Source organism: Dama dama, chromosome 26, assembly GCF_033118175.1.
Source record: "Dama dama isolate Ldn47 chromosome 26, ASM3311817v1, whole genome shotgun sequence".
NCBI classification, from domain to species: Eukaryota; Metazoa; Chordata; class Mammalia; order Artiodactyla; family Cervidae; genus Dama; species Dama dama.
Window position 1 is genome coordinate 55,345,689 of NC_083706.1, and position 23,562 is coordinate 55,369,250.

Sequence of the window (23,562 nt, forward strand, 5' to 3'; positions counted from 1 at the left end):
CTTTAGCTTTCAAAACAGGAAGAATCCGGAAGGAATAAACCTTGGACTCTACAAAGGGATCTGGATAAATGCCCAGAGCTTAGCTATCCCGGAAACGACAGTGAGCGGCAGAGTTCCCCAGCCTCTCACAGACTCAGTGTCTCTGCAGAAGGAGGCAGGGAAAGCACTGTCAACCGTGGCGTCACCCCTCTCATTGGGGCTTTTCAGAAGGGTTTTCGTCAGTTTCGTAATGACTGGCCTGTGTATCTTTAAAGGACACTGATCATGTGCTTTTAAAGAAATTTAAAGCATTTAGAAGGATCTGATATGCTCGACTTTTGGTAAGCATAACCAATAGTTATGGATCCAAAGGAAAAACATAGAGGATCCAGAGAAACAAAAATGAAATAGAAGGCGTTGGTAGAGGGGGAAGTCAAGGAAAAAGAAAGGTTTGCATGACTCTTAACAAACCAGATTTTATCTTTATAATTATTTTAAATTTTAAGCTCTAAAAATATTTTATACTAAAAATATTTCACATGCATATCCTCACATACATAATTTTAAATCAATGAGTATATTTGGATGCAAACGTTTAATATTTTGAGAAATCACATTTGTTAAATTTATGTCCTATCACTTATTAATTATATAAAGAGTTTATAACTGATTAGAGGAAAGGGATTAGGAGGAATAATTAAATAGTCTTAAAGGTGTGCAATTGCAAAAAGCCAGGGTGGGTGGGGTGAGGGGCATTTTAGAAAATATTTTTAAAAATCCCTCCCTAGACCTCAGCAAACACAAAACAGAAGTGAATGACCTAGTTGGTTACAGGGACTCTTATTTTAACTTATTCATGAAAAAATACTGGAAAATAGACTACATAATAAAATAAGATTTTAAAGTAAGACCCAGTCTTAGATTTTGGAGGCTCAAAATAAGGTAGAATTCTGACACCAGGACATGGGGACAGTCCCTCAGCAAAGCCTCCACCTCCACTGGTGACACCAGGTGCCAGGCAGGAAGTGAGTGTTTTCAGGTCACCCCTTGGCGGTGGGGAGGGGCTACAGCAGGCACCCCCAACCCCCAGATGGAGAAACTGAGGCATGAGAATTGGGAGAACTATCCATGTGCACCCAGCCCACCAGTGACCCAGAATATTCCCTGGACTAAATTACACCAAAGTTCAACCAGTGGTTAGAAGCTTTACTAAGGAATAAAGAAAATCAGACAAGCCACCTTATTAATAAAAATAAAATAATTTACTCACGTATAACTATAAGGTTAAAATGCACTTATAGTTACCACTTTCAAGGTGATCGTCTCTGTGATCAGGTGACAGACAGTACATAACATGTTTATAAAATGACAAAATGAGAGCAAGTGGAACAATTTTTAAAGCCTACATTGATTTTATGTCATTCCTTTTAACCAGTACTCCTTAAATACTGTATACTAAATCTGTCTCTTTGACTCTGAGGCTTTGCACAAACTAATTAGCACCTTAAAAAAAAAAAAAAAAAAAAAAAAGAATGTCCAAAAAGGAGACCCAGAAATTATTGTGCAGTTTCACTAAATATTCTCCAAAAGGAAAATCAGAAGTATTTGAGAAATGAACTTCCACTGATGAGGCATGCATGTGGGTGTGCTAAATCACTCGGTCATGTCCGACTCTTTGTGACGCCATGGACTGTAGCCCGTCAGGCCCTTCTGTCCATGGGATTCTCCAGGCGAGAATACTGGAGTGGGCTGCCATGCCCTCCTCCAGGGCATCTTCCCAACCCAGGGATCGAACCTGGGTCTCTGATGTCTCCTGCATTAGCAGGCGGGTTCTTTGCCACTAGCGCCACCTGGGAAGTCCCTGGTGAAGTATACGGAGGGCAAACTGTTTTTAAATCCCGTGAGTGTTACCTGGACAGGTATTAATTAATAAGATGTGTTCGCATCTGCGGCCCAAGTGTAACAGAAGGTAGTGAGTGCTCGGTCATGCACCGTTCACAAGTGCGCCCCCACCATGTTGAGAGGTGGACTCGAGTGCCAAGTGATGGGCTTCTGCTTCCGACACGGTTTTGTTTGGGTGACATCACAGGTACGGGCCCTTAAGCCCTGCGCACCTGGTCGGTCTGTGAGGTGCCGACCAGCTGGGTGTGCCTGCCCTTCGCCCTGGGCCTGGCCACGCTGGAGGTCAGAGACAGGAAAGGCACAGGTGCAAATCCGCTAAGAAGGAAGAGCCTCCTGGGGGCGGGTGTCCTGCCCCAGCACGGGCTCCTGGGCCCTCCTGAACCCCAAGAGATCCGGGGCTGGGCCCCAGCACTCACAGAGAAGAAAGGAGGTGCTAAGCGAGCAGAGGAAGCAGGCCTCTGGGTCCTGAGCCCCACATGGCAGGGAGCCCTCAAGGTCTGAGTCCCGTGGATCCCAGGGCAGGGGTCATCCCAACAAGTCAGGCAACGAGCCCTGAACTACAGACCCAGCCGGGCCCACCGGGAGCCAAATGCCCTTGAATTGCCTGGATTTCCTTGAAACCATGTCCCACACTCGGACTTTCCCTGGGTCTGGGTCTAAGACCCACAGGGAGGGGCTCTGTTCCCCTTTGCTGCACAGTCACGGCAGAGTGAGAAGCTGGGAAACGAGGGATGTCTTATTTTGGATAAAATCTAGAAAACGTCCCTGAATTTTCCGGCTGCATTTCTAAGCCATCTTCTCAAATTCAAACATTGAAATGCCCATGGGGATGAACAAAAAAGGCTGAAAATTGCTTCTAAGATGTTCGAGGATGACTAAACACAAGGCTGCTGAAAACTGCCTCTGAAACCGCTGCTGGCATTTCCAGTCTGGGCTTGTGGCTCCCACGTTGTACACACAGGGGCCTCTGAGAATTTTCCTCTTGAAATTCTCTCAGGTTGCTGAAGTCTCTGAGGATTCTGGTGGTGGTTTTGATCATGCTTCTGATCTCCATAATTGGTTTTCAAGAGTTAAGTGCTACAATGAGAAATATTAAATATGACTAAAACCTAGACAGCGTATTAAAAAGTGGGGACATAACTTTGCCAACAAAAGTCCGTATAGTTAAAGCTATGGTTTTTCCAGTGGTCATGTATGGATGTGAGAGTTCAACTATAACGAAAGCTGAGCACTGAAGAATTGATCCTTTTGAACTGTGGTGTTGGAGAAGACTCTTGGGAGTCCCTTGGACTGCAAGGAGATCCAACCAGTCCAACCTAAAGGAAAGCAGTCCTGAATATTCATTAGAAGGCCTGATGCTGAAGCTGAAACTCCAATACTTTGGCCATCTAGTGTGAAGGGCTGACTCATTTGAAAAGACCCTGATGCTGGGAAAGATTGAAAGCAGGAGGAAAAGGGGATGACAGAGGATGAGATGGTTGGATGGCATCACCGACTCAGTGGACATGAGTTTGAGCAAGCTGTGGGAGTTGGTGATGGACAGGGAGGCCTGGCGTGCTGCAGTCCACGGGGTCACAAAGAGCCGGACACAACTGAACAAGAACAGAAAGATACCACATGGACATGAAAGTAAACTAGTGAATAAGCTGCAGCTACACTAAAGTTTCCTATCTTGAGATAAATTATGACCCTCAGAGCTTGATGAAAGGTCCAGGCATTACCGAGAGAATTTTATATTTACATATAAGGATCCTCTATTTGTGTGTTTTATCCTCTTTTTGGTTATTACTCATTAGTCTTACAAATTCTGTCAAAGATGTAAGCATTCTGTGCACTCCTGTTCTCCGAGGGGACAGCAGAGCCGTTCTCCCTCTGACCGTCCGTGATCTGCGCATCTACACGGACAGGAGGCTGCCGTGCGGCTGTGATGCGAGAAGCGCCCGGGTAGTCGGGCTTCCATCAGAGATAACGGACGCAGCGCACGCGCAGGTGCAAACGGTGCGCCGGGCGGCCGCGCAGGCAGCGGTCCGACCCTTCCCCTCTCCTCCGGAGACAGCGTCCTCATCAATAAGAAAAAGAAACGCGCCTCCCCGCTGCAGCGTGCCCGCCGTACACGCGGCCGGTTTACAGTCTAGTGAGTTCTTGGGCTCCGGGCCAGCCGTGCCCGGCTCCTCCTGGGCTGCCCAGCCCTTCCCACGCGTCGGCGCAGAGCCGCGGGCTGGCCCGGAGCGTCACCCCCTTCCTCAGCTGCGCGGTCCCGCGTGCACAGTTACGGGGGCACGGCCTGTGGGGTGTGTGCCCCGAAGCACCGCCTGGGGTCCCTTCCTGAATCTAAAACTGGGCTTCGTTCTGTTGCTCGGGGAAATGTACAGAAATCCTGTCTAGCAATTTCATTTCTCCCGGGTTCCATCAAAGGCTCTTCTCCCGAGAGAGCCGCCCCAGCCGTGGTTTGGGGGAGCCCTGTGGTGTGACTCACCCCCTTATCAGTCAGGGCCACCTGGGTCAGGGAACCCAGAGGACCCGGGCTCACCACCCCCAAACTGTGGGAGTGGTCGCAAGGAGGAAATTGAAACCCAGAGGAGAACTCTGCAGAAATGCATATGGACTGTCCTGAACCGGCGTGAAGCCGTCACTTCTGGACCCGCCCACGGGAGGGACACACTGACCGGACACCAGGTCACCCACACAGGATGTGACCTTTCGTGTGGAGACACTGATGGACTCAGACTAATTCAAGGACCTCATGACAGGTAGGGCTCCCCCGGTGCCTCAGTGGTAAAAACCCGCCTGCCCCTGCAGGAGACACAGGAGACTGGGGTCCAATCCCCGGGCCAGGAAGATCCCCTGGAGGAGGAAATGGCAACCCACTCCAGTATTCTTGCCTGGAGAACCCCACGGACAGAGGAGCCTGGCAGGCTACAGTCCGTGGGGTCGCAAAGAGCTGGCCTCGACTGAGCAAAGCACCACGTGACAGGTAAGTAGGGTTGTCCGAGGTGAGTTCTCATTATAAAAATAAACCACATGTCTCTAACCCAGCTGCAAATACGGTAAAAAGAAGTCCTTCACAGCCACCAAAACAGCGCGACCTCTAGACCCTGCCCGAGCAGAGGGCCCATGGGGATCCCAGGGCAGGGCTGGGACGCAGGGTCCCGGGCAAGTGCACTCAGGTACCGTGCCCCCTCTTCCCGCCGAAGCGTCGGAGCTGAGCCGGAGGCTGCTTCCGCGGCCTGCCCTGCTTTCCTGTCCCCCTTCCGGGGTCTCACCTCCAAGTCCTCCCCCAGCCTCTGGACGCCACGCCCCGGCCGCTGTCCGCGGTGCTGAGCCCAGCAGGCCCTGCTAGGTCTGCGCGGCCTCGGCACCTGTATCCTTCCCGTCCTGAAACCCTCCTCACTCAGGCTTCAGCACTACAAACCCCTCCTCGGCCACACCCAGGATTTCAGAAAACGTCCTCGGCTCTGTCTGCCTGCCACGTGTGTCCACAGCCCAACCTCGTCTTGCAACTTCCCTCCCTAACCTTTGCTTTGGTCCAAGCAGTCGTGGGCTCTCAAGCGGACAAGTGCAGAATTGTCCAACACAGTGGCCAGGCTGACCAGTGGGGGCTCGAGGTGCGTGTCACGAGAACCCAGAGGTTCCCACCGGCTGAGTCTTGCAGCTCTGTCCCTACCAAGGTCTGGAAAGACCCTCCCCTCCATGCGCCCCCCACCACGTCCTCCCCACACTCACTCTGCCCCACCTCCGGCCACCCCACTGTTTCTTGCTGTTTCTACACAGCCTACGCTCTCCTGTTTGCTGAGCCGCTGCCAGGCCCTCGTCCTCCCCACCTTTATTCACGAGGCCCGCCCTGGCCACACCGGCTCCACTTCCGGCTCCCAGTTCCCTCCCCCATCCTCGGGCCTGGTCACCTCCCACTGACGTGGCGGCCACAATGGCGCTGGGCTCAGACCTCCTGCTGGGGGACCAGCTGCTTCCCACTGGGAACATATCCAGTCCTTAGCCACTCTCTACTCGCCTGCTCTGTGGTCTCTGCGCTTCCTCCCTGTAAATCTGTTGCATGTCTAACCCTGTCTCCGCATCAACTCTGATCTCTCCTTTCAGCAGCGGTTTGGGAAACCTGGATCGACACAGAAGGAAAGGTGAAGTCAGATTCCTAGCATCACTACAGGGAGTGACAGAGTCACCAAAAATCAAAGAGCTAAAAGTGGAAGATTAAACTATAAGCTTGTAGAAGATGAACAGAGGAGGGGTAAACTTCTGTGACTCCAGAATGGAGTAAGAGGTTTAAACGAAAAAGTACCCCAAGGCTCAAACGATAAGGCTGCAAACAAAAGTGGATTTGAAAATAACACCTTTATTATTTTGATCCACTAAAGGACAGAGTTACTGTACAGTGGCTATATCAGAACATGAAACAGGTTTTTAAAACTCACAAGGAACAAACAGCAGGAATAAATAAGGACAGGGGCTTCCCTGGTGGCTCAGCTGGCAAAGAACACGCCTGCAATGCAGGAGACCTGGGTTCGATCCCTGGGTTGGAAGATCCCCTGGAGAAGGGAAAGGCTGCCCACTCCAGTATTCTGGCCTGGAGAATTCCATGGACTAGGGACTGTATAGTCCATGGGGTTGCACAGAGTTGGACATGGTGAGCGACTTTCACTGAATCCAAAGAAAAAGACAAAAATTCAAACTCAGAAATGGGCAAACGGTATGAACAAGTGATTCTCAGAGGAGAAAACCCAAGTGGATACCAAGTTTATGATGTAGCCATTAAATTGTTATTAATTAGAGATGTGCAAGTTAAGTCAACAAGATTCTCCTGTTCGTGGCTTGGTGAGGCTGAATGCTGGGCAGTGCCAGGGGTCATGGGGCGGGCTCTGTGCATGCAGGGGTGCAGACGGGCATAGTGTGGGGTCCGGGTGCTGTCAGTGGTCACCCAGGGAAGTTCTCTCCATTGGGATTCCATACAAATGTCTAAATATACCCGAAGTTGGTTGTGAAATAAACCAGCGTGCCCACCAGCTGCAGGGGTGCTTGTTCAGGGGAGGAAACCTCACACTGTGTGCACGGTGATGACCAGCAGATTAGGGAGAGGGAACACACGTCGCCAGGATGGCTGGACACGCTCCAGCATGTGTAATGGGGCATGGTGAGCGAGTATGAGGCTCCCTTGCTCCTATTGTAAATGGAGAGAAACAGCCGTGGGAATTTCCCGATGTCTTCTATGTGCACCTAGACAGCCCCAATGGGGTCTCAGGGCATCTGTTAATGGCCCCAAATCAAAACCCACAGTGCCTGACGCTCATATTGGGGGATGTTTGCACGAACTTTTGACCTCCTAAAAGCAGAACACTCTGAGGATATACTGAATCAATATTTACTCTAAAATCAATGTTTACTAATTTAGAAAGATAGCTTACGTGCTCAAAAATTCTCCTTAATCCTTGGATCAAAGGCAGGCATCCCCCAACCTTTTAAAATAAATCCAGAAGAGCAGTTTTGGAAATCTGAGTCCAGCCTGCAAGCTACCGTTACGTCATCAAGCAATGAAAAGTCTCGGCTAATTGTTCTTCTGAATCGAGTTATCATATATATAATTATCACATATATAATAGCTCTCAAAGATTAAAATTCACTTAACAAGAAAATTGCCTGGAACATAATGCAGTCTTTCTTTCTCCAGGGATTCCAAAGTCATCTCTGATATTTCAGTACCTGTTTCAGGAGGTTAATTATGAAGCTGAACAATCATCATCAGTTCACTGTAGACTTTGAACTGTGCAGAGGGAATGTCTCATAAGGGCTTCCCAGCTGGTGCTAGTGGTGAAGAACCTGCCTCCCAGTGCAGGAGATGCAAGAGACACAGGTCCAATCCCTGGGTCGAGAAGATCTCCTTGAGAAGGGAATGGCAACCCACTCCAGTATTCTTGCCTGGAGAATGCCATGGACAGAGGAGCCCAGTGGGCTGCAGTCCATGGGGTTGCAGAGTTGGACACGATTGAGCACACACACGTTTTATAAAACCCTCACCACATCGCATCTTGGAAGATGGGGGGATGAAAGCAGGTCTCAGGGCCTCACAGGGGTCCCCGCACCTGCAGCCCCTGCCCTCCGAGCTCACTGAAGCCCCCTTGGCCTTCAGTTCAAATGGCCCTTTAAGAGGGCTCCCCGAGACAGCATGGTGGAGAGGGGTCCCCAGTTCCTGTGACACCCTGCCAGGCCTGCAGCGTCCTCTGCATCTCTTGCCATGAGGGAGACCCCGACGCCAGGTGTGTCTGACACCTGGCCCCCTCGTCCTGCTCGATGGTGGACAGGGGGGAGCTCAGGGGACCTGCTCCCAGCACCCCCCGGGGAGGCACCACCCCATTCCAGTAGCTTCAACCCCTCAGTTTAGGAACAATTTTAAAGTACAAACTTCAACCCCCTCAAAGCCCCCACCTGCCCAGCTGCCTGTTTTCGAGCCATCTAGGGAGCAGAGTGTTTTAACAGCATCCCGTGTTTTCCCCCTTTCAGCACTACCGCTGCGCCACCGAGAAACAGGCCACGAGGCGTTCGGGGGGTTATAAATTCAGTGATCCTGTTCAGAACTAGACAGCACCCAGAAAGAGACCTGCCCTACAAGTCAAAAAACTCTCCCTTCCTAACAGAAAATAACTGAAGACAATTCAGAGGAAAAGCAGTCTCATAGGCTGTGCTTTCAGATGACCCAAACCAAACGATGCGCCCCCCGCACGGGCATCCCTGTGTTCTCTGGGTCCCGTTCTGTGCTCTCCACCCTCCGGGGGCCCAGGGGATGTGGCGGGTCCTGGAGCAGGGATGAGGAGCCCCACCTGAGAAGCCCCCTCCCCACTCCTGCCGACCAGACCCCCATCACCTCCCCAGTTTCCTGCCACCAGCCAAACCTGCAAAGCGATTCTGCTGAAATGAGGCTTGATTATGCTGAGCCCTGATAAGATTAAAAGGAATTTGTCCTACATTCTATCATTCATTTTCTGGGTGTATTTGTAGTATATTTATTAGTCTCTGAGGGCTGACATGACAGAGCTCCCAAACTCGGGGACTGAAAACAAGACACCCTCCTGTCTCACAGCCTGGAGGCGGGGAGTCTGAGGCCAATGTGCCGGCAGGGCCTTACCCCCTCTGAAAGCTCCAGGGAGCATCCTTCCTCATCTCTTCCGGCTCCCGGTGTGGCTGGCAAGATGTGGTGTCCCTTGGCCTGAGGATGGTGACCCAGTCCCTGCCTCCATCACCTCACGTGTGTCCATGTCTCTTCTCCTCTCCGTGTGATGACACCAGTCACACCAGATCAGGGCCCACCCTGAGGACCTCACCTTCCTGTTTGCATCTGTGGAGTCTGTGTTTCCACACAGGGTCCCATTCCCAGACCTCCTACAGCTCTCCTCAAGAGGGCTCAAGTCAACCTGTGACTGCATTGGAACATTTACCTTCGCTATAAAGAAAAGCCTTTGGGAAATATTTTTCCAAAGGAAGTGTATTAAATTATGGCTGAATTTAGAGTACATTATGGAGTAATAACATGGGAGACAGACTAGACTTTTATCAATACTTCACCTTCCACCAACACATTTATGGTGGGTATTTAAGTTGAATTGTCTTGTGCCTCAAAAGCATAGGGACTAGTGGTACCTAGTCTTCTATTTGGCCCACAGCATGCACTAAATAATCACTGGCCAGTTGGTTGATAGTTACTGATCAACTCCATGTTCCTGGTATACACACATCTTGGAATAATAAACATGGAATATGTTTAAAGCTTTCCAAAGACACTGAGTGACTTTATCCCCAAGCCTTCTAATTGCACCCAGATCATCCTTACTGGGATACTACACCATATTTTTTAAAAGATTATCTGTAAAGCCAATTATAATCAAGAACCATTTTCAAATGTTGGCTATGCTACCCAGTAAAGAACAAAGAGAAAATATTTTAAAAATCTAATCTAAAAATCATATGAGCTCTTTTATTTAAGGCATGGTAGAGCAGAGATAAATATCTTCCTTTCAAATTGCTCATTATTATTCACTGAAGCTCAAGGAAAATATCTTGGCAACATGTGCTAGTGCTTTCCGAGGAAGCCTTTAAAGCTGGAAATATCTGAGCCTGGCATCTGAGAGAGCTCTGAGGGATGTGCCATTTTTTGTGCACGACCTATGAAAGGGACAGTGATCAAAAATCACTTCTTCTGACTGTGAGATGTGAATTTATGAATAATCCTGCAGCCCCCATTCCACACAGACCAGGATTTCCATCGCTTCCATCTCCCCCTCTGACTGTGGCCTGCCAGGCGCACCAGGGTGTGGGGGGCTGCCTGACTAAGGGGCTAGGTCCTGGCTCACTGCCGGTGAAGACCGCCCACCAAATGCTTCACTGGACTCGATGTGGGGACAGACACCCATTTCCTGCAACTGCCGAGCTACTGGGGCAGCTTGCTACTCTTTGCAGCCTCTCTGGATTTCTAATTGCTAACATACAATGATATCCTGACAACCTACAGACTATGGAAACCTAATTCAAACTAATATCCTTTACCAAAATTGTATCATCTAGCCTGTAACTTAAGACCTACAGATTCTAATTAATTTAGGAAGTAGTGCAGTGCTCAGAAAAATTCCCACTGAGAGCTGACGCTGCCTTAGACGGTCCATTCCCATCTCTTCTCCCTCCTTCAACCACTGGGACAGGCATTTCAGGGAGACAGTCAGGGAGACAGTCAGGGTCTGAGATGTATCCATGGCAACAGAATCAGACTGGAAGAGACAGGAAACAGCAAAACTCAAAGGAATTGCTGAGTGAGTATGCAGGCAATAATCACAGAAGTTTATAGCCTGAGTGAGGAGGGTTCAGCACCATGGACAAGGACACTGTCCTACTTACTGTCTCATCTACACTAATTTGTTCTACAAATGAAAGGAGGGAATAAAAAGCAGAGTGAAGCTCATCGAGGGTACTGTTTGCTCTCCATAGCTCTAAGCCGCTAAGAGGGCTTTCAGTAGCTTTTAAAAAATAATGCTGTTGAAATGGATGCCTCTCCTGAAGATGTCAAAAATGAAAAAGTGTAAAAATTATGCCATGATTTTTAAAACATGAATATGGATGACAGATATTTGAAAGACTGCGCTGAGATTTTCAATTAGGTAAGAATCCTTCCACAGCATTACATGGAAAATCCTGCTTTCTGTTCCACAGCCACACACACACCACGTCTCCGTGTCCAGGTCTTACGGGGTCTACGCTTTCTTAGGGCCCCCAGTGTTTCCTTTAAGACACTACTAAAGTGAACTGAATTGGAAAATGGTAGGAACACCTCCCCCATAACTTGCTTTCTGAGGAAAACAAGCAATAAGTGGATATAAGACGACTCAGTCTGATTTCAAAATATTTGAGACCAGAATTGTATGTGTCACTGGGTGAAACTCAGTGAAAGTACTAAACAAATTAGAGTCAAAATATCTCTCAGGAGGTTATCAAATGGGCAAGAAGGGGGAACAAAAGCAAAGCTTTAAATTCATACATACTCACACACTTCTCTCCTAGACAGATTAATTGTGTTTTTTTTTTTTAAAAAAAAAGCCACAAGGCCTGCTCTGCAGAGCGGTGACGAACCGACAGACACTGGATGGAATGTGTGTCGGGATCAGCAGGTCTCACACAGCCAGGGGTCCACACCCAGCACACAAACACATGGCCTTCCCCTGGATGGGGCTGCAGTAACCTAAGCCGGGATTCCAACAGAGAAGGCAGCCTCCTGTTTGTACAGTAGGATGAAATATGTCAGCTGTTGGGAGAAAAGCATCTAACAGCCTCTAATAAAAGTCACTAATCTGACCTCAGCATCAAAAAGGTGCACGCTTCCTTCTCTTGTGCCTCTGTCTTATCACCATGATTTAAGCACCTAAACTGAAAATGTCACCAGGAGCCAAGATAATAACCAACCACAAAATTCAGGGCCACTCCTGGAGACTCAGGGCAGCCTTGCACAGACCACTGTGCTGTAGTCAGGGGGGAGCTCCGAGTGCAGAGGGCTCAGGCCTAGTCCCTGGTCAGGGAGCTAGAGCCCACAAGCCACAGCGAACGATCCCGCGTGCCACAACCATGACGAGGCACAGCCAGAGTAAAGCATGCTTACCCTGCCCTCTGGCCACTGTGACCCCTTTGCGATCTGGTGAGAGTCTAGCCTGCAGTCACCTTTTCCTCCAAATGTTCTACGTGAAACAACTACAAACCTATAGAAAGGCAGACAGGACAACAAATATCGTGAGTTCTTTGCTTTAGTTCACCGATGTCTACCTTTTTGCAATATTTCTTTCATTTCTCTCTATATAATTTATACAACGTTTCTGGCCAAACTTCTCAAAAGTAACTTGCAAGTGTGTTGACATTTCACTTCTAAATATTTCAGCACGTTCTTCTAAGGTCCAGGTTGTTCTCCATGGTCACAAAAATACTATCAAGGCTGAGAAATTTAAAATTAATGTAATGATATTACAAAATATTTACATTTCTCCAACTGTCCCTAATATGTCTTGGCAGCGTTTATTTTTAAGCCAGGATCAAATTGTCGATTACACGGCATTGTGTTGTCACATCTCTTTAGTCCGATTAAATCTAGAAAAACCCTCACCTTTCATCTCTGAAGAGCCCCGGCTAGTTACATTGCAGGCTCCTCTGCACCCTGAATTCTGCTGTTTCCTCGTTAAAATGAGACCAGACCCCTTGGCAAGAGCGTGCAGAGGAGATGCAGTGGCATTTTCCTCTGCCTCGCTCCTGGAGGACACTTACTGCTGGCGCCGTGTTGGATTGGCTGGTTAAGGAGGCATGTGCCAGACCGCTCCCTGCCGAGCCGCCTTCCCGGGTCCCCGGGCACCCGAGGTTTGTGTGGCTGCCCTGCCCCCCAGCCTCTCACCCGACGGTCTCAGTGTCCATCCGAGATCCTTGCCCGCATTCCCGAGTAGCTGGAAGTTGAAATGGTGATTTCCTAATTCTATCACGCCTTTGTCATTTGTTAAATAACTTTCTTCTATTGAAGAAAGAAGGGAATGCACACGGGCACAGCAGTATGAAGAGCAGCAAGAGATGCCTCGAAAAACGAAAACTCGAACCATCACGTGATCCAGTAATCCCTCCTGGGCATAAAAAACCCATCATTTGAAAAGATACGTACACCCTAATGTTCATAGCAGCACTGTTTACGATAGCCAGAACATGGAAGCAACCTGAGTGTCCATCAACAGATGAATGAATAAAGACAATGTAGTGTCTGTATACAATGGAATACTACTCAGCCATAAAAAGAATGAAATAATGGCATTTGTAGCAATGTGGATGGACCTAGAGATGTTCATACTAACTGAAGTAAGCCAGAGAAAGACAAATATCTTATGACATCACTTATATGTGATATCTTTAAAAAATGATATGAAGGAACTTATTTACAAAGCAAAATAGACACACAGACATAGAAAGCAACCTTATGATCACCAAAGGGGAAGGATGGGGCGGGATAAATTAGGAATTTGAGATTTACATAGATACATATTACTGTGGCTCAGACGGTGAAAGTGTCTGCCTGCAATGCAGCAGACCCGGGTTTGATCCCTGGGTCGGGAAGATCACCTGAAGAAGGAAATGGCAACCCACTCCAGTACTCTTGCCTGGAGAATTCTATGGATGGAGGAGCCTCGTAGGCTACATTCCATGGGGTAGACTCTTTGTCCATGGGCAAAGAGTTGAACACGACTGGGCAACTTCACTTAACACACTTTACATGTGCACAATAAACATCAAGAACCTATAGCACAGGGAACTATAATTAATATTTTATAACTACCTATAAGGGAAAAGAATCTGAAAAAGCATATCACTTTGCTGTGTACTTGAAACTACCATAATATTGTAAATCAACTATCCTACTATTTTTAAAAATTGGGGGAAAAGAGCTCACTATTTTTTTTTCTTTTCATGTCACAATAGATTCATCAATTTTTAAAATTCTAAGTTTGATAATCTGTTGCCACTGTTGCTTGTTTTGTTGTACAATTTTTCAAAATTTGGCTAAGAAGGCCCCTTTGAAAGGCTCCGTGTCCCCACCAGTCTGAGCACGTGGAGAAAACACCCAGGTTCGCCTGCGCTCTGCCTGCTCCAGACCTGGAATCATCCACAGCTCCAAGCTTCCTCTGACACCTTAGGGCAACGTGGCTCAGAAAACAGGATCAGATGCAGGTCTTCTCATGTCTACTGTGGTGTCCTCCTGGAAAGCCCTGTCCTTGGACAAAGTCAGTACTTTATGGTTGCTGATATATAAATATATATATATATATTTCTTTTATTTAAAAGAAATTAAAAAATTAACTATATTAAAAGCATCTGAGAAGTCTCAGTCTAATCCTTATGCCTCCTGTCCCATCCCTACTCTAGATTCACTTTTGGTGCATATCATCTGGGTGGTGTTTGTTTTCACCAAAAAAGCAACTATTTATCTTTATGCTTAATATTTATAAATATTCTAAAGAAACATGTACATCTTAAGTTTCCCTCACTTCTTACACAAAAGGTATGTCTATAGCATACCACATACAGACGATACTTTATAAAGTCTTTTAGTGAAAAGCTTAAAAAGTCAGCCTTGGAGATCAGCCCCATAACATTTCTCGGAGATCTTTCCCATGCTTTTTCAGGCTGTGTAGCACCCCGGTCTGTGGCTGCCCCGTGGTTTATTCAGTAGGTCACCTACAGAGGACAGTTAGGCTGTCTGCAGTAACTGGCCACCCAAATGACCGCGCGAGGCATCATCTTTCCTCCTTAAGGATTTTCTGGATTTCCTTCCTCTGTCCCAACCTGACTCTGAGTTCAGTGCCTCCTCTTTGAGCCCCTGTCATCGGTTTGAACTTGGTTTGTACTATGTTAGATACTCAGGCTGTGTCAGAGGGGTTTATTGCCTCAGGAGCATGAAACCCCGGGCTGGTCAAAGACAGAGAACATTCACGTGCCTGTAAGGGTCAGAGCAAGTCCTCTGTTCAGTTGATGTAATGACTGTGTGTGGCTCTGCTGCGAGAACAAGAGCCCTTCTCATGTATTTATAGAAAGGTTTGCTCCATGATTCCAAGAACAGCCGACTTGTACCCCTGAACGGTACACGTGTTATAGGAAACCACACTCCTCAGATTTGTTGTAAGGAATTGTGCTTGTGAAGTTTTAAACTGCATTTGTCATAAGAGAGTTAATTGCCTCCTTAACGAAAAATAATTAAGCCACTTATGATAGCCTTAAATTATTTTTGTTTAATTATAATGAAGTGATTGCTGCTTTGAAAGTCCCGTTAATTGTTAGTTTAGAAACATTCTTTGAAGCCTCTCCTCCCTGCCGAAGTTCTATGCAAGCAAAAGTCAGTTAAGTATCACAAACAGATAAATTTTAGACATAGCACAAGACAGTACATTATCACAGAGGGAGCGGGGGCCCAGAGCTATTAAGATTTAAGCGTCTTCAATGAGAGAACTTTATCTGTAGTCACAGGCCAGCTAAGTTAAGATGTATGAGTTCTACGCATTGATTAAGACAAAACGGTGTCAATTAAGCACATTTGCAAATGTGATTCAAACTGTTAAATGATTCCATTTTTCAAAAGCATAGATGTGACCACAGAACACCTAAACAAGCATTTCTTAAGCCCCGTTTCCATCAGAAACACCTAGAAATGACAAGTAAGCGTCACATGACATGGATTCAAGGAAGGCTGGGCTGGAGTGAACTGGGAATGTCTCCTACTATGCAGAGAATCCACCCTAGCGTGAAAAGTAAAGGAAGCCACTTCCAAGTCCTGGGGAAGGAACAAAACGCACCTCTCCGCAGCTGAGCTGATGAATTCAGGCCAATCTGCGAGACAACGATCAAATCAACCCCAGCAGGTCTCCTAAATCCTTCAAACGACTTGGTATGTTTATATTTAGAAGCCGTCTCTCTCTTTTTTCCCCTACAAACCGGGCAAGGGTTTGTCACATCAGCCCTGAGTGGACCAGACAGGCCACGTGGCCTCTGTGAAATTCCCCTTCTGAGAAGGGGAGAGCCGACCTGCCCTGCTGCTGTGAACGCTCACAGACCGCCCTCTCCCACGAAGCGGGTGACGCACAGTCTCAAGAAGGAATCATGAAAACCCACCGCGCGTGGCCGGGCACAGCGGGGTCTCGAGGCAGGCTGGGCGGCTAGGCCGGCCCTGGAGGGCAGAGAGGGGTGCAGGGCTCAGACCCGAGGGGCGCGAACCGGGAGGACGCGTTTCCGCTGAGGGTCCTCAACCCGCTCAGCTTCCGGAGACCTCCCTGTCGGGCGCATCCCCGGGGTCTCCACCCGCTCATGATGGGCATCTTGAGCTCGGCGTGGTCGAGCCGCGGCTCTGAAAGGCTCCTCGCAAACAGACCTCACCCCTCTGTCCCCTTCTCTGCCCAGAGCGTGGGCGCCGGCCTGGGCCCCGCTCTCGGTCCCTCGGAGCACCCGCCAAGCGCGGGCTCACCGTCCCCCGCGCCGCCCGGACCGGCCCCACTTCCCTGCGGAGCCGCGGTGAGCTCCCGGCTAGCCTCGGGCTTGTCAGTTGTAAAGCAAATCGGATCCTTACTGTCCCCTGCTCGACATTTCCTCTGGTCTTAGGGGCTGAACTGTGTCCCCAGATCAGGGTCCTAACCCCCCAGACCTCAGACTGTGAGCGGATTTGGAAATAAGAGTCTTCAGTGGGTGGTTCAGGCCGATTGGCGTCGCTAGGGTGGTCCTGATCCGGAGGGGCTGGAGTTCTTAGCGGAGGAGGAGGCGAGGACGCAGACAGAGACACATGGACACCGTGCGTGCGTGCGTGCGGACCCCGCGTCCACACCCACCTGCCGGCACCCTGGCCAAGAGAACCCGGAGAGGTGGGTTTCGGCTGCTCAGCCTCTGCCCAGACGGTGACGCGTGTCTGTGGAGCCGGAGCGAACCGGCACGGACGGCTTGCGGAGCCGCCAGCCTGCATCCTCCCGTTCCGGGGGCCCGGGGCGGTCCCAGCGCGGCCCCCCCACCAGCCTTCCGCTGCTGTGTTTGTCTGCGAGCTGCCCTCAGCCCACGAGGAGCTCAGAGCAACAGCATCATTTGTCCGCCTGCTCACCTGTGACCCCCGCCCCCCGAGGCAGCCCTGAGCTGGCAGGGACTCGGGGGTATTTTACGATGAAAGAAGGAACGAGTGAGGGCACGCCCCATGCCGCCAGATCTCACAACTTCCCAAAAAGAACCGTGTGTTTATGCCAAAGGTATGGTTCTTAAATCAAACCACCACGTACAGAACAGCCCCCTTCGCTGGGTGACTAATGCCATTTTTCTTGGCAGAATTTTAAATTTCCTTTAAGAGAGTCTTCTAGCTGGTAAATGAAGAAAAGGGTGCTAGGATCAAGGTTTCACTATTCTACATTTCCTATTGGATGTTTGGATCTAGGCAGTAGCTGATAATAAAGGATAAAAATCGAGAGAAGAGAGACGACCAGTTGTCAAGTACCCCGGATAAGGGCACAGACCCCTACTTGTGAGGTCTTCACAGCAGATGAGAAAATCAAACCTGGATGTCAGTGAGATTCATGATCCAATGTACAAATTACAGGAGATACGGGGGACAGAGGAACACCTTCTGGGGCACCCTCAAGAGCAACTAAGATTCAGAACTTTGGAAACAGGACAAATGATCCAGATTCTCTAGCAAAGAAGACGACAAGAAAAACAATAGATGGGAAAGAGATGCAAATTAAGTGAGACCTGAGGGACCTGCCGCCTTCGTGGATCACTGCCTTGTGCTGGCGAAGGGGCTTGTGTGACTCAGTGAAGCTGTGAGCTGTGCCTGTGGGGCCACCCAAGACGGACAGGTCGCTGTGCAGAGTTCTGACACAGTGGATCCCCTGGAGGAGGGAATGCAAAGCACCCCAGTACACTTGCCGGGAGACCCCCATGAACTGTATTTTCATACAGACAAAAAGATGTGACACCGAAAGATGAGTCCCCCTGGTTGGAGGTGTCCAATAAGCTACTGGGAAAGAGTGGAGGACACCCGCTAATAGCCGCAGAAAGGATGCTGGGAAAGACTGAAGGCAGGAGGAGAGGGGACAACGGAGCACGAGATGGTTGGATGGCATCACCTGCTCCATGGACATGAGTTTGAGCATGTGAGAGGGTGAAGGACAGGGAAGCCTGGCGTGCTGCAGTCCATGGGGTTGCAAAGAGTCAGGCACGACTGAGCAACTGAACAACAAAGAGACCTGTCAGCCAGTCACAAGATACAGCCTCACCTGAATCCTAATTCAAGCAAGCTGGTAAAAATCAGGTATCTGGGAAAGGCTGAAGCCTTGACACCTGATGATATTTACAAATTACAAGTTTTCATTCACTAGACTGGTTTTGTGGTTATATGTACACGTGTGTGAGTGTTTTCAAAGAGTGATCTTATGTTTAGACACATTTCCTGAAACAGCTGTAGCTGAAATGATGTGGTAGTGAATTTGTTCAAAACAACCTGAAGAAGGTGGGCTCAGGAGCGGGGTGGGGAAGTCAACAAGGTTTCCTATGAGTGATGTTTGTTGAAGCTGGGCAGTGGGTCAGAGAAGTCCACTATGCTAGTCCCCTGAGTTTGCAATGGCTTAAAATATTACCGAGTAAATTCCTATATGAAAACAGAAACTGCACAGCATGGAGGACAAGAAGAGCCACATCACAGGGGAGACTTTTGTGGCCACTAAAATACAGAGCGAGGTGAACTTTATTTGGCTGAGAAATGCAATTTTGACCCACTTAATAGGCAAAAAATTAGAAGTCTGACTATACCAAGTGTGGCAGAGTGTGGGGAGCCCCAGTATCTCTTGCGTTTTGCTCTTGGTGTATAGAGCAGCACAGGGGGCTTGGAAGACGGTGTGGTATTTGTCCTAAAGTTGAACAACTTCATTCTCCATGTGCATCCTGTTCAGTAATTCCACCTCAGGTAGAGTGTGTGTGTGCGCCTGTGTGTGCCTGTGAACCTGTCCCGTTTCCACCGTGAGAAGCTGAAGCAGCACTCTCGTTGGCACCGTCAGCCGCCTGGTGGTCCCAGCGCCCTGGGCCCTTGCAGCCTGCCGAGCTGCTGCATCTCCAAGTGGGTGGGGAAGCCTGGGCTGGAGGACCTGGGTGGACCCCGGGAAGCTGTGTGCCGCTGCCGACCTGGGAAGCGAGGAGACCAGACCCAGGGAAGCGAAGCCGAGGTGAGCCCACTGTTTTCCGCACGGCCCCTGACCCCTGAGTCCAGGGAGCCGGCACCGTGCAGAAGGCAGAGTTTCCCACGAGGGGGAACCTGGAACTCCTATTTCAGGTGGAGTGTGGGTGAAGAGACCCCCCAACCCTGGACTCAGTCAGACTTCCCCTTGGTGTGGGGGGAGGCACCCGGGACCCTGCAGAGGAAACCTTCCAGCAAGAAAGACCAGAGCCCTCGGTGTGGCCGTCACCCCGTTGTCCTGCCTTTAAGATCAACAATCTTGAGTAGAAAACAAAGAAGACAGAATTAAATTAACCTGAAAGAATGAATCAAGGCAAATACAACAATGAGTCATTAAATAACACTTTGGACATAAATAGATGCTCTGTTTGGCAAATGTTCTAGGTTGCTGGGTATTTTAAGTTTTAATGAGGAAAACAGATGTAAATGCTATTAAGTGGCTGGAATAAGTGGAGCGTAGCCCATTTTTCTCTTGTTTGCTCCAAATCAACTCCATGTCAATATGTATTTATATTTGTAATCTAAAACTTGATGGGAAGGTTTCTGTTTGTTCTGAAGAAGCAGAAAAGTAGTTTTTGTCAAGGACCTGTTGACAATTGCCACACCTCTGTTACACTTAGAGTGCTAAGTCTATATGATTCACTTATAAGTTAGCATTCTATATATATAATAGTATAATATAATATTCCATAAATACAAATAGAATCTATATTTGCGTGGTTACTGTGTCCTGAGCGGGGTGCTAACACCATGGGGAACCTGAGCCCCGCGTCCTCAGAAAGAAAGGTCAAGGATTTGAGTCGGGTGTGCACGATTCAGGGAGGACTCTGCCACCCCTGCACGCAAGGAACTCTGATTGACTCTTACAGAAGCTTAGCAGGTAAATCACATTCCTCAGAGATGGCCGGAAACGTGTTCCACCCATGCACTGTTCCACAAGATATGAAGTTGCCCCTGAATTAGGTTGGCATTATTAATACCACAGGCTTCAACCATGTACCACGGCCTGACCCCAAGAAACTGTTCACTGACCTCTGTTTTTCTATATGTTCTCAGATTATATCTATAGATACTACAGGAAGGATGTATAGAGAATTCAATGCTATCTTCACTGTGGGGGTTTATCTCTGAGTGTGACCTCCACTGCCTTGATGGGCACAAGAAGGAAGAATTACCCTCAGCCATGGCTCTAGGCAAGGCTGTGTTCTTGCTCACGTCTGTGTTTTGATGTGTAGATGCCGTGAATTGCATCACTGATCATGTCTCCTTTTTTGCCTCAACCTCCAGGAAGCTCGGGCTTCCCTGGTGGCTCAGACGGTAAATGAGCGGTCTCCTGCCCGCAATGCAGGAGACCCCGGTTCAATCCCTGGGTGGGGAAGATCCCCTGGAGTAGGAAGTGGCAACTGGCTCCAATATTCTTGCCTGGAGAATCCCCTGGACAGAAGAGCCTGGTCGGCTGCAGTCCCTGGGGTCGCAAACAGTCGGACATGACTAACTAAGCAACCAGCGCCTTTTCCAGGAAGCTCAGAGTCGAATCCAAGTCCAGCTTTCACAGTGGGGAAGATGGGCGGGTACACACTTATCTGTTGTTTCTCTCTCTGATTTCATTTCCCCATCACCTCCATCTGGTGGTCAGTTTCAGGCTAATGAGGTGTAGATGCCTCCCCTTCCCCCGATGCCCCACCCACTGCCCAAAGAAAAGGGATCAACTTTACGCAAAAGGAGAGCAAAGCCCCTTGAACTGACCCCCTTGCTTTTCTCTGCACCTCCTGACTGGGGTGTTCCTCCAACGGAGCTCCTGATGGGAGCTCCCTCAGAGCACGCATTCTCTTTCCTCTTTCCCTGCGATATTCACCCTCATCTTCCTGTGCCTAGTCAAGTAGCTAAAGGCCATAGAGAGAAATTCCAAAACTGAGAATGGCAACTGCAACAGAAAACACTGCAAGCAAATTGTAATCCACCAAGTGCACATACACATAAAGACACAGTCTCATAATTATGCGATTACCTGCGGGTCGTTCGATAGATGATAGATTGATATATAGATAAGTAGGTGGACGGATGAAAGGATGGGTGGACAGATACACAAATGAAGATAATAAATGTATAGTAATGGATGGAGAGATAAATAATAGATATATAGACAATGATGGATGGATAGATTGACAGAGAGACACATAGATAGATAGATGGACAGACAAACAGTGTATGCATACTCAGTCGCAGCTGACTCTTTGTGACCGCATGGACTGTAGCTCACCAGGCTCCTCCATCCATGGGATTCTCCAGGCAAGAATACTGGAATGGGTTGCCATTTCTTTCTCCAGGGGATCCTCCCCACCCAGGGATTGAACCCGGGTCTCCCGCATTGGAGGCAGACGCTTTAACCTCTGAGCCACCAGGGAAGACAGTTGAAAACTTAGATCCCCACAAACCCCACACACCATGTTTATGGCAACTTTCTTGATAATCACCAGAATTTGGAAGCACCCAAGGCGTCCTTCAGTAGGTGAATGGGTAAGTGAACTGTGGCCCATCCGGACAATGGAATATTACTCAGCATAAAAAACAAACTGCCAAGTCACGCAAAGACGTGGAGGAGGCGTGCGTGTGCGTTACTGCGTGAGACAAGCCAACCTGAAAAGGCCACGTACTGTGTGATTCCCACTCCACGACCTTCTGGAAAAGGGAACACTATGGGGACAGTAAAAAGTCAGCGGTTGCTAGGGGTGAGCGGGGAGGGCAGGGTGGGTAGTCAGAGCACACAGGATTCTTCGGGCAGTGAAAACACTCTGTGTGATACAGGGATGAATGCATGTCATTTTACATGTCACATTACATTCCAAATCCACAGAATGTAAAACACCCAGAGTGAGCCCTAATGCAAGCGGGATTTGGGGTCACGATGACATGTCCGTGCAGGTTTATCCTTGTAACAGTGTCCCACTCTGATGGGGGTTGTTGACAGTGGGGTGCTGTGCATGTGGGTGGGGGCAGGTATTTAGGGATGCTGTACTTTCTGCTCAATTTTGCTGTGATCCCAAAACTGCTCTAAAAAATAAATTTTATTTGAAAGAGGAAAAACCTGGGATTTCAGTTGGCATTGCATTGAATCTCAAAATCACTTTGGAAAATGAACACCTTAATACGGAGTCTTCTTGTCCATGAACTTAGTATATCTCCTCATTATTTTAGGTTTATTTAATCTCTCAACAGTCTTTTACTGTTTTCAGGGCCTTCCCAGGTGTGGGAAGGAAGTCCTCCCACACCTGGAAGTAAAGAACCTGCCTGCCAATGCAGGAGACCTAAAAGATGCAGGTTGCATCCCTGGGCCAGGAAGGACACCTGGAGGAGGAAACGGCAACTCCAGGATTCTTGCCTGGGAAATCCCACGGACAGAAGAGCCCGGCGGGCTATAGTCCACGGGGCTGCAAAGAGTTGGACACGACTGAGGTGCCTTAGCATGCACAAACACACGCTGCATATATTTTGCTAGATTTATCCCTCTGTGTTATAGGGTTGGGGTGCATGATATATCATTTTAATTTCGATGTCCAGTTTTTATTGCCAGTGTACTGAAGTTGGAGCAGGGAGGAACTCCTGACCCTCTCACAGAGCTGCTGGGTACAGCTTCCGTGTTCTCCCGCACGCAGGGTCCTGCCAGGGCCGGGATGTAGGAGGACTTGCTTCCCACTCGCCGGGGCTGAGGCTCCTGCATCAGGAGCTGGGTGGGGGGCTGTGCTGTGTGCCCGGAGGGGCTCCCTGAAGCCAGGCCCTGACCCTCACCCACCCCCAGTGAAGCCTCTGGGGAGGACTCGAGTGTAGAGTGGGCCTCCAGACATCAGGCGGGCGCGTGAGCCCACGCTCAGCTGTTTGCTTTCACCCACTTTCACGGAGGCTTTGTCTTCCCCCTATTCCGGGCCCCCTGTGAAGCAGACCACACCCCCACCCTCCTGGAAGGGGCTTGTCATCCTTGAGGATAAAGTCCGTCTGGTTGCCTGGCGCTCTGATGGGCTCGAGGAAAGCCAGGACTTGGCAGGTTGACCAGCTTCTCCTCATTGTCAGCCAAGTTCTTCATGCTTTCCTACATCCTAGGTAGGATGAGAAGGTCTGAGCACTTCACTGTTGATTTTTGGCTTGCTTGCCTTTTACCAATAATCTATCCAAGTGATTCTCCCTTCAGAATTAAATAAAGCTTGCATGTAAGAAATGACAGTCGAAAAGCAGAATTTGTCCGACTTCACAATTAGATCAAGAGCTAGGTTTTACTTTTGCTTTCAAGCCACACAAACCAGCGCTGACTCTTCAAGAGCAGGAACTCTTGGGCAAAGGTTCCAGGTCACAAACCCCAACTTCCTATGCGGTAAACACGGAAGGCCTGATTCATGGGCTGGGCAGCTCTGTCTTAGAAAGCCTCCTATGAG

The 23,562-nt window shown here is 48.9% G+C and overlaps 1 protein-coding gene and 1 non-coding gene across 2 annotated transcripts in view; both read right to left on the reverse strand.

Moving 5' to 3' along the window:
* The window catches only part of RPS6KA2 (ribosomal protein S6 kinase A2), a 330,716-nt gene that overhangs the window by 292,745 nt on the left and 14,409 nt on the right, over window positions 1–23,562 (reverse strand). The window lies entirely within an intron of this gene.
* On the reverse strand, window positions 21,472–21,543 carry TRNAW-CCA (transfer RNA tryptophan (anticodon CCA)). Its single transcript has one exon. It is a non-coding gene; the product is annotated as a tRNA-Trp (tRNA).